An 11,647-nucleotide genomic window follows, 5' to 3' on the forward strand; every position below is an offset into this window, starting at 1 on the left:
ACTTTACAAAGGGTATTCATTTCTTTTTCTATTGCCTGTAAAGTCCCTCTACTCCCATGAGATGAAAAATTGGTTATATAATGTGTTTTCTTCATGTCTTGCAATGTTACGATATTTGTGAGAGTTTAATGGTCCTTTTGAATGAAATATTTTTCTGTTCCTTACAAGTTTGTCACCACCGTCAGTTTTGTGTCAACACCGTTGATGCCTTGTCAACTCTGTCAGAATGATATATGTTTTTTTTTTTTTTTTTTAAAGATTAGCTGTTTTGTTCCCTCAAGAATATTTGTTAATAAAATGGTTGCATTTTCAAAGTTATTGTGTAATTTGTATGCTTCTAAGTATCACTGTTCATTATGAAAATTAAATGATAAATTGATTAATCCATACAACCTAAACCACAATCATTAAACATTGACTAATCTAACTTTTATTAACATAATTTTAATAAGATATTAAATATATTTAATGTGAATAAAAACATTGCAAGTTGGTTATGATTAGTTGCAACTAATCATAACACTTTCATTGTACAGAAAGAGCGCAAAGAACACTGACACTGTTCTTTGATAATGTAAATGACAGTCTAGTTCAAGCACTCTCAAAAACTCACATTAAAATCATTGAAGCTGTTTACACTATGAAATTAATATCTTACAGATTCATACACAATTGCAGGTTGTTGTTTCTGATGAGAGAATTCGCCAGAGAGAGGTATTCAGTCAGTCAGCCAGCGAGCACGTGAAGAAAACACAGGCATTTTAGCGATAACTCATCTAAACGCCTCTGATTGGTCATTGCATTCATAAGCTCAACAGAATTGTGTGTGATTGGTTATAATGCGCAGTGCTGTAAAAACACTCTGTCTCTGGCTCAGCGCCTGTCAGCGAATGCAGATTTGAATTTAGCAGCTGGTGATATGACGCACTGAACGTTATAATCATGCTGGTGTGATTGTATTAAATATAGAAAATATTAGACTATTTCTGTCTTTTGGAAGCTTCATTCAAAATCCACTTGGCTCAAAAATCTGAGGGGGGTTCACTTTGAATGGACATGACGCCTCTGATTGTATGTGTAAACATACCTAACAATAAAGCTCATTCTGGTTCTGACTCTGATCTCATTGGTAGCCTATCTGTTCTATCTGTTCCTATAGTCTGCGCTTATTTCATTCCTCCCTCATTGCAACCGCCTACCTTTCAAACGAGGCTAGGCACGTCTTAAATGAGCCTAATGACATCAAAGAACCGCGAGAGTGATCCCAAAGCAAACCTGCTATAACAATGCTCTCGTGGAACTTTGTCTAAACACTGATCGGTCTGCACAGCGCAGCTTCAAGCTCAACACACCTGAAGCTTGTAGACTGCAACTGAAGCAGACGGAGGATTTTGGGGTTAGAGCTTGTAATTGTTTTTCCACACCCATTAAACAACTTAACAGACTTTTAGAATTTAAACGAAGAATACCCTCGACTGAAAGCTCAATTAGTTAACTAGCTCGATCGCTGTCGGAAACTTTTCTCCCAAACTGAGTCAGCTGACAGAAAGGGAACAAGGGGAAAATACAGATGAAGGAAAATCTGGTTTCGGGAAAGATCTTTCTGATGACCAAGGAGTCACATTCTTACGCCAGCAGCAGCAGCTGTGAAGATCTAACTGAGCCACGTGCAAGAGTTCTCTCCAGAGATATGCAAGATGTAAAGAAAGACAGACAGAAAGAGAACAGAAAACAGACAGAGACAGATACAGAGACCACGGAGGAAGGAGCCAGGGAGGAGACAGGAGAGACCTGGAGCAGGAGGAGCCCAGCAGGACCCAGGCCACAGCTATAACAGCCCATGGTGGAGCCGACGGTGGGAGGAGCCATGGAGGAGGAATGGCCGCTGATTCCAGGGGGCCGACCAACGGCGCAGAGCAGGTGGAGGAGGAGCCCGAGGCGAAGATGGAGAGCCAGGGTGACGGGGAGGATCCGGAGGTCCTAGGCGGAAGGAGCAGGTAGAAGGGTGGGCATTTTTGAGGAGCGGCCACAGGAGGGCTGGACAGGACCAGCGGAGACGTCGGAGAGAGGAGAGGGGGCAGTTCATCCTCCAGTTCAGATTCCCAGTCTATAAAACCCACCTCCTCATTTTGGCCCTTTTGGCATTCCATATTCCGCTTACCCTCAGCCGCGATGCAGGGGGCGGAGCTCCTCTCCACGCTCACCCTGTCCATGTCCTTCTCCCTCATGGCAGGCGGTGTTGCCGGCTCACACACCTGGTCTGACGTCACGGCATCTTGCTCTGTGGCGACCCTCAGCTCTGTCGCTCTATCTGGCGATGGCACATCGGTCGCGGCAGGCTCTGGCTCTCCGTCAGCGATGGGCTCGGGCATGCGCTCCGCACATCGGGGAAAAGGTGGGCTGGGCTCTGGGTCCGGAGTGGACCTGGCGAGATCCTCCATGGGGCAGACGGTGAGAGGTGACCCGTTTCTCGCTAGAGTCCACTCCACAAATGTGGCAAACTCCTCCCGAGGACCATCTTCGCACGACGGCGCTCTGCACGCTGTGTTGAGGCTGCCGTTATAGAACACGCAGAGCACATCGTCCGGGTAGGTGGTGAGATGGGCTAGCAACAGGAACTGCCTTGTATGGTCCTCGAGAGAACGTCCTTCCTGCTCCAGCAGGAGGAGGAATTTGGGGCGAAGGAGGGGGATCCATAAAACACAACACTAAGGAAAGAAAAAGGACTGAGGAAAACCGGAAAACAAACAGAGGGTAAACACACTATTTCAATTTTTGTAGGTCGGGTCTTCTGTCACGCTACGCTGCCGGAAGGAACACAGAGTCGAGAGTAATCGAGAGAGTCTTTATTAATCCAACACAGGGGTAAATCCAACATGGAACACAGGAGGAAGACACACGTATGTAACTGGTAGACCCAACAAACACAGACTGAAAGGACATAGGTTTTATAGACAGGCTAATGAGGGAACTAAGAAGACACACCTGGGAACTAATCAATTAACCAAACACGGGAAACAGAAAGTGGGTCACAGAGAACATAGGGAATGGAACACATGAGGGGAAAACACAACTTAATGAGTCCAGGGGTGTGACAAGTATAGCGTAATAACCCTTTAAAAGATTTTCTAAATGACAAAAGATAACCTGTCCCTGATACATCACGTCACAGGTGAGCTGCCAGGTGACTCCTTCACTACCAGCTAAAGAATTTCAAGGAGGATTGTGTAATAAATAAACAAAAAAATATATATATATGTATTTGTCATTGACTAATCTGAAGGATTTGTGAGGAACTGCATCACTGTAGGGCTTCTTTCTGTATTATCAACATTAAAAATGCAAAAAAAAGGTAATATTTTATTAACAAATTAATAGATGGGAGTAATTAACATAACGACTAAATAAATACAGTGAATGGATGAAGAAATGAAGTGCATAAGATGCAAGTGATTAACCTGGATGTTGCTTTGGTACAGTGTTTTTTTTTTTTTTTTTTTTACAAAAAGATAAACTATTGTTGATCTGAAACTTAAAAGGTGAAGAAAGCTTATTCCACTTAAAAAAAGGTGATTATTTTATATTAACTGACTTCAGCTTTGCAACATTTCATGCAAATTAGAGAGTCATACACTCTCCTAAATGAGGTTTGGGTTAGTGATATGTTATAAAAGTTCCTACACTACACATGACAGGCTCGTGACATTCTTAAGTGACACTAATAATCGTCTAAACATATTTGAGTAAAGTCACCCACACTCTAAAAAATGCTGGGTTAAATACAACCCTGAACTGTGTAAAATGTGGACAAACCCAGGGATTGGGTTGTTTTGACACAGCAGTTGGTTAAAAAAACAGCCCAATCCCTGGGTTTGTCCACATTTTACCCAGTGCAGGGTTATTTTAATTTTATTAACTGGAGAAGTAGCCTGATTAAAACATCAATAACAAAAAATAAATAAATTTTTTACTACATTCTGTGTAAATGGTGACTGATAATCAATCATGTATTGACAATAACAAGGTGGTGCCAGTTGATATGCTTATCGAAGTAAAAGCTGATAAAACGCTTATGAAAATTTTGTTTCAGAAGAATTTCCGGTCACACTTTATTTTAAGCCTATTAACAAACCATTAACTGAGAGTTTTGCCTCAATAAACTCCTAATTTGGCTGCTTAGTTAGTAAGATAGTTGTTAAGTTTAGGTATTGGGTAGGATTAGGGATGTAGAATATGGTCTTGCAGAATGTGTGCTTTAAAGCCACTAATAAACATGATAATAATAGGCTAGTTATTAGTGAGAATGTGTCCCTATACTGAAGTGTTACTAAAATTATATCAATATGCCAAGGACGAATGATGCAGTGTTGCATCACAGTGCAGTGCTGAATCTCTCTTTTTGACTCTTCTATTCATGGCTGAGTGTCATTATTTCCTAGAATCCTCAGCGTCACAGGTAAGATCAACACTGCCCTCTGATGGCAGATCTGACACAAATCAATCAGAGACACAGCGCTAGAATATCATGAGGAATCAAGTTTTCCTTTAAAAAAGACACCTTCACATTTGCCCTTCAGCACCATCACATAAATGAACTCTGTTTTATTTACACATAGCACATCATATTTGCAGACAGCAAACAGTAGATTGGCTTTATTTGATGTGCTCCAGTGTAAATGTGCATCTTTAATCAGACAGCACTCAGATGAGTCAAAAGTTTCTCAACCTTGATTGGTTACACTGTTTAGTTAGGAACTAGCTATTATAACCATAGCAGGAACTAGAGAGTCACTTTAACCAAGATTAGACAACGGCCCAGTTCCTGGACCATCACAGTGTGTACTGAACTCAGTGAAGAACTTACTGCCTGATCCTTGATGAAGTGTGTCCTGTAGATCTTCAGGGGTTTACACAGTATAAATACATCCGCCATGTTTTTACCTGAAGCTTCTTTGTCCCATTAACATGAATGAACAATAAATGTTAAATAAATGTAAAAGTACTGTAGTTATGTCATGAGTAACATACTTTGTGAGAATTTGTGTCTTTTCTCAAAATTTTTGCCCCCATTTTTCATGAGCTGAACTCAAAGATCTAAGACTTTTTCTTTGTACATAAAAGGTCTATTTCTCTCAAATATTGTTCACAAATCTGTCTAAATCTGTGTTAGTGAGCACTTCTAATATCTAAGACTTTTTCTTTGTACATAAAAGGTCTATTTCTCTCAATGCTGATTAGACAGCATTATTATTGCACAGGTGTGCCTTAGGCTGGCCACATTAAAAGGCCACTCTAAAATGTACAATGAAATGAGTGTCTAAAATGAGGTGTTTTCTCCCGAGACCGATGTTAGACCTGAGGAACAGATCAAAGTGACATTATTTGATCTGAGGTCTAACTGATGTGTAAAAACTAACCGACCAGCCAAAGTAACTAAGTGCATTTATATGCACTAAATGTACATGTATCTTAGAGAAAGCACTTATCTATATTATTCAGTATATTTAGCTGTTATTATTTACAGTGTGCTGTAGTTAACATACCTTTGCATGTGTGTGGATCTGATCATCTTCACAGATGAATAGTTGACTTGATTTTATATACTTTAGGTTGACGTTGGTGTGATCATCAAGTCATTCATAATAACAGGTTACTGAAGGGAGCTTATCATACAGTTCGTCCAAAATGCCTTTATGAAGCATTATTTCCAAACATCCATATTTTTGCAGTCAACTTAGTTAAGTTTCATCTTCATTTGTTTACTAGAGTACTGTCGTGATATGAGGTAACTGATTACTACAAACAGCCTGACATCAATGTAGGCCTCAAAAAGAACAAATCTGAAGTTCAGAGGTCATATAACTGGATCACTGCCTCCCTGAGGTCAAAGTCGTTGACCAAGTTGTTCCAATCCATTTTCTATTTTCAGTCATTTGAATACTTCTGCAACACAAAATGTACTTTATGCCAATAAAGTTATGTGAATTGAATTGAAAAGACAGAGACAGAGAGAGAGAGAGAGAGAGAGAGAGAGAGAGAGAGAGAGAGAGAGAGAGAGAGAGAGATGGATCCTTACAGGTTCTGACATGCGGGAAATGTGTTGCGTTTGCACTTTTACCGGAGTAAATATTTGTTTGTCTCTGGTCAACGTTCATCCGTCTTCAGCTCTTCAAACAGCAGCAGTGCTGAAGATCTGCTTTCAGATCAGATGAATCCAGCAGAACGGGACAGAAACACTTCCGAAAGCTTCTCAAAGCGCTCTGAATGGATTACTAGTGTACTTACCGTAAAACACCATCTGAAACATTAAGCAGTATAGCATACTACAGCACACTCACTGCCATCACGTGGCCTCAGTAAATAACAAGATTAGCTTAGAAGCCATTCAAATAAAAACAAACTAATAACCAAATAAATAAATAAATACATTTGAAAATTCACTATACACTGCATTACACTTGGATAAGTTCAGGTGGGAAAACTTCTGCATACTGTAGATGAGGGCTCAGTTTGCATACTAGTGTATACTATTCCTAATATTTCTGTCATATAAAACTGCAGGTCAAAAGTTTTCGAATAATTACACATTTTTTAAATGTTTTTTGACTCTATTTTACTGTTTACCAAACTGCATTTATTTGCTCAAAATACTGTACATAAACGATTTCTATGTGAATATGTGTTAAACTGTAATGTATTTCTGTGATGCGCAGCTGTATTTTCAGCATCATTACTCCAGTCTTCAGTGTCACATGATCTTCAGAAATCATTCTAATATGATGATTTACTGCTCAAGAAACATTTCTGATTATTATCAATGTTGAAAACAGTTGTGGTGCAAAATATGTTTGTGATATACCACCATATTCAAAAGTTTGCAGTACGTAGATAATTATTTTTTTTAAATCAGCAAGAATGCATTAAATTGATGTATAACAAAGATTTCTATTTCAAATAAATGCTGTTCTTTTAAACGTTCTGTTCATAAAATAATCATGAAGAAATTTCAGTTTCAGGATTATCAGGAATCATGAGAATAATTAATGTTTTTTTTTTTTTTTTTACATTGATAATAATCAAAAATGTTACTTCAGCAGCAAAAGTAGTATGCAAGTATTCACACATAGGCTACTAAATGTATTACAGTAAGTGGGCGGCTCGATTTTGAGGTGAAACTGTCCAATCAGAGGCGGAAGCAACTGTCAATCTCACCTGTCAATCATCAGTGTGTGCTGTGTTGCCAAATCTGCGGTTTTCCCGCGAAGTTGGGGCAAGTCAACTATGTTGCCGCTGGTTTTTTTCATGTCCGCGGGTTGAAGCGATCCCAATAACGTGACATTTATCCACTGGAATGCGAATTTTATCAGGAGAACCCCACCAAAAAAAAGTAGGTCTATATTTTACATATTGGGCTAGTTCTGGGCTAGTTCTGAGTAATTGGGTGGGTTTTGCTGTGAAAACCTAGCAAACCCTAGCGGGAACCCGCCCGAGGAGGGTCTAACACACACCTATAATTACTGTGTTACAAGATGAACAGTTTTCCAAGAAATCCTCTGCATGTTGGAGCTCTTTCCTCTCTCTTACCTGCTGGATATATGAGGAGCTCTTCTGAGAAAATCCTCTGCATGTCGGAGCACAGCTCTGAGGAGTCATTAACACGAAACACACCGATTAACTCTAAACCCCCTCATACCTGCCAGCTTTAAAATCAATTAATCAAATGTATAAATTAATTAAACAGAGCAATAATACCAGTTTTTCACACTTTTGGTGACTTTTGTGTCGATTAACGATCTAATCGCGGCGTTCTCCGTATCTCCTCAAACTGCCGCTCGCCCGCGCTTTCTCCGCGCATGCGCAGCTCAGCGGACGCGGTCACGCGCAGAGACCCGTGGGCGCGCAGCAGCAGAGCACGAGCAGCGCGATCACTCCGCAGCAGGATTATCAGGAATCATGAGCGTGGGAAAACTGGTAAGATTGCGATGAAATCACACTCTCTCACCGCCGTTATAACGCGCTATGACACGACACGAGCTGAGAACAGACGGAACGCGACAGTGTCGCAGTTCTTTGATAGGTTCTGGAATAAATGTCTGTGCTGGTCATTTTGCAGGGGGCAGATTTCGCAAGCTTGGTGTGTGTAAATACAAACTATCGAACTGTTCCTGTGTGTGCACATCTCTGTCCCACAGCAGAAAAACACACAAAAAATCAGAGTAATGAGCATACAACTTTATCATGTAGTGAAACCAGTCTATTTATTAGGTTCTATAGTAAGATCCATAATAATTCAGGTTATATAATTAAAATAAAATACATACAATTCCATTAGATTCAGGGTTATTATAGTAAGTAAAAATAAAACCATCAAAAACACAATTTGAAATTAATCAAATCTGAAATTATTTCAGCTAGTTATCAAATTTCCATTTATTTTAACTTTAAGTAATAAAATAAGTAACTGAAATGAAGTTAAAAACTATATAGACATTAAAAAAAAAAAACTAAAAAAAAAAAATAAAAAAAATTACTACTACTTCAACTAAAATAAAAAATGTAAAAACTAACTCAAAGTACTAACAATTTTGTGTTATTGTGTAATTGTTAGATTAAGATTTTATTTTTTGCCATCAACTTTTTATTGTCTTTTATATATTACATAACATCATAACATCCGTTCAAAACAAAACAAACAGCAACAGACATATAATCAAGAATCTAAAGAGGAGAGAAAGAGGAATAAAATCATTCCTTTATATAATCAAGTATGTTAGAGGACAAACATTGCCAAGCATCAACAGTACTAGGTTTCGCCTTATTAATTCATGCTGATGTATATTCACAAGTCACTACTTTAAGGAGGCTATGGATCTGATTAGATTAGATATTGTGTTATTATTTTCATTTTTCATTCATGCATTTATGCATTTGGCAGATGCTTTCGTCCAATGCATTGCATTAATGCATTCGGATCAATTGTAAAATTGATAATCAGAGACAATGAAATGCAGCGTCTAAAACAGAAGTGCAGATAGCATGATGTCAGAGGTCCACATGATGGTGTATGAAGTACAGTAGTGCAGAAGGTGTTAATGTGTGATGGTGATGTTGGTCAGCGAGCGTCTGCAGTGTCTGATTGTCATTCTCACAGTCAGATGCTTTAATGATGGTCAGATATCCAGCGTGATGAGTCCCGTCCCATCGCGTGCCGGCACCCTCTTAACCCTTTACAGGGTTTTTTTTTTTCTTTGCTGTGAACCAGAGCTCCTCGTCCTCCGGGGCCCGCTGGGGCTCTCCATAAACTTCAGCCAGGATCCGCACAGTCTTGGAAAGCCTGTATACTTGAGGACATATAACACATAATGTGAGGGTTTTAGAAGTCTGTTTTTCTAGACCTGGGCTGCGTTTCCCAAAAGCATCTTAAGCCTAAGTAATGGGTCTACGATGTACTTAAGCTTCTGATGCGTCTGGGAAACGCAGCTCTGGAAGAGTAATTTAAATTAATTAACCTTATCTTAAAACCTAACCACATGAGCATTTCTAAAACATATATATATTTCTCTATAGTTATGCCAAGCTTTTTTTTTTATTAATTTGCCATTCATTCTGTCTAATATAAAGAATTTAAATAAAATAATGTAAAAATGTTTCAAATATTCTTATCCGGTTAATCAGGAACAAGATTAATTGGTTAAAGTTAGTAGGAACCATGAATAACACTGAGCTCTTTACACTTATGGAATCCTGAAACAAAATTATTTTGTTTATAAAAAAAACTTAAATCCTTTATGTATAATGCATTATAAAGGTATTCATAATATTTGTTGTAATGCATTATATCTTGTCATAATTATGTTTAACCAAAGTTACATTAAAAAGGCATTATTAATGCATTAAACTAATTTTAAAATGCATCATATTTAAGGGCTTTTCAGTGAAGTGTTACCAAAAATGTAAAAAGAAATATGTGATGTAAAATGATGTAGTAGGGTCTTAAAATATTTGTACTAGTATATGGTAAATTGTGTATGTAAAATTATATAATCATCCCTTAATATGAATGTTTTATATTTCGTCATTGCTTTTAATTCAATTATGGTTGTTAATTTCACAGTCTATTATCTTTTTTCTTGTATCTTGTATATTTTTGTCTAGTTGTCAAATAAGTTTGTTTCTTCAAATCAAAGTTTGTAAAACCTCACCTGAATTTCTGCTGTAAATGTTGAAGACCACGGACAGAGACTGATAAGACTGATCCAGCTAAGACTGAAAGAACAAGACAGCAATTATTGCTAAAATTAATTGAAAATAAAGATGTTGAATGATGGAGATTTTTGCAGTGCATTTGGTTCACGGTTTGTATTTGTAATGTATTAACAATTTTTTCAAAGTTCTTATGGGGGAAAATATGAACTTCCAGAAAAAGTGTGCAGCAATAATGCATTAAACGCTCTGTTCAGCCTGTTTAAAAGATGTTGTTCAGCATTAGCTTATTAGGTTAACATTTATATATTATAAATTAAATGCTTACATATTTTGTAATATGTCTCTAAATGTTTGTATCTCAGGGGATACGTCGCATTTTTAGAGGTATAAAGCAAGATATAAAAACATATACATAAACTCTGTGATTTTGTGGCTTGTGTTTTAGAAAATCAAATCTTTTTGTAATCTTGACAGAACATATTGTCGGAAAGGTCTGACAGTCAATGTTCCATTTTTGGTGTCTGTTCTGTAACAGAAGTTATATTGTTCAGTTTTATTTATTTAGCACATCTAAAAACAACCATGGTTGATATTGTGACAGAAAATGATTGATTTGTGACAGAAAACTGCATCAGATAAACCCAGTGGTTGTTTTTGGTATAGCACCCAAACAAAATCTCACAGGAACCACAACTTTTGTGATATCAACTTCAAATTTGGAACATAACATGGTTAGACATATGGCTTTGAGTTTTATAGCACGTGGGGATTTTAGTCTAGAGTGCAACATATTTCATAGCAATATGTATTTATATATAAAATAAATAAAAAATAGTATTCTCCATAATCTTTACTGTAAACTTAAACTTTTATAACTTTTTGATACTTTCTGTTTTTTGAAAAGCTTTCACTTCAGTCAATAATCTGCTGTGTGTCCTTCTTTAGAAGAGATTAACGGTTCGGTCTGTACTCCAAAGACGTTCAGGAATAACAGCCATGTTGTAACAAGCATTGACAAACAAGTGTTCTGTTCCCAGTGAATTTATACCCCCAAAGGAGTGACATAACCTGGGGATACAACATTAAAATCAAAAATAAGAGTCAAGTTTTCGAAAAAATGAATAATAATGAAATTGTATTATTTGAGTCCCCAGTAAAGATGGAAAATAGCAATAAATTTCACAGTATATCTGTGTGTGTGTGTGTGTGTGTGTTCCTCAGGCGGTGTGTGTGTTAGCGCTGGCCGTGTGTGAGGCGTATGGTTTCAGGCCGGTCAGTCATCAGGTGAGGTGGACGACACTCTCCTCCAGCAGATCACAGTCAGAGGTCAGTCCGTCTCCAGCCATCTGTATTAATTTATTCATGTGTGTGTTTATGGCATCAGACTGAGGTGTGTGTGTGTGTGTGTGTGGTCAGATTTCTCTGGCTCCTGTAAGGGCCG

General features: G+C 37.9%; 1 pseudogene; it reads left to right on the forward strand.

The window, feature by feature from the left end:
• The window catches only part of LOC109070544, a 731,031-nt pseudogene that overhangs the window by 692,220 nt on the left and 27,164 nt on the right, over nucleotides 1–11,647 (forward strand).

Source organism: Cyprinus carpio, chromosome B19, assembly GCF_018340385.1.
Source record: "Cyprinus carpio isolate SPL01 chromosome B19, ASM1834038v1, whole genome shotgun sequence".
Taxonomy (NCBI): domain Eukaryota; kingdom Metazoa; phylum Chordata; class Actinopteri; order Cypriniformes; family Cyprinidae; genus Cyprinus; species Cyprinus carpio.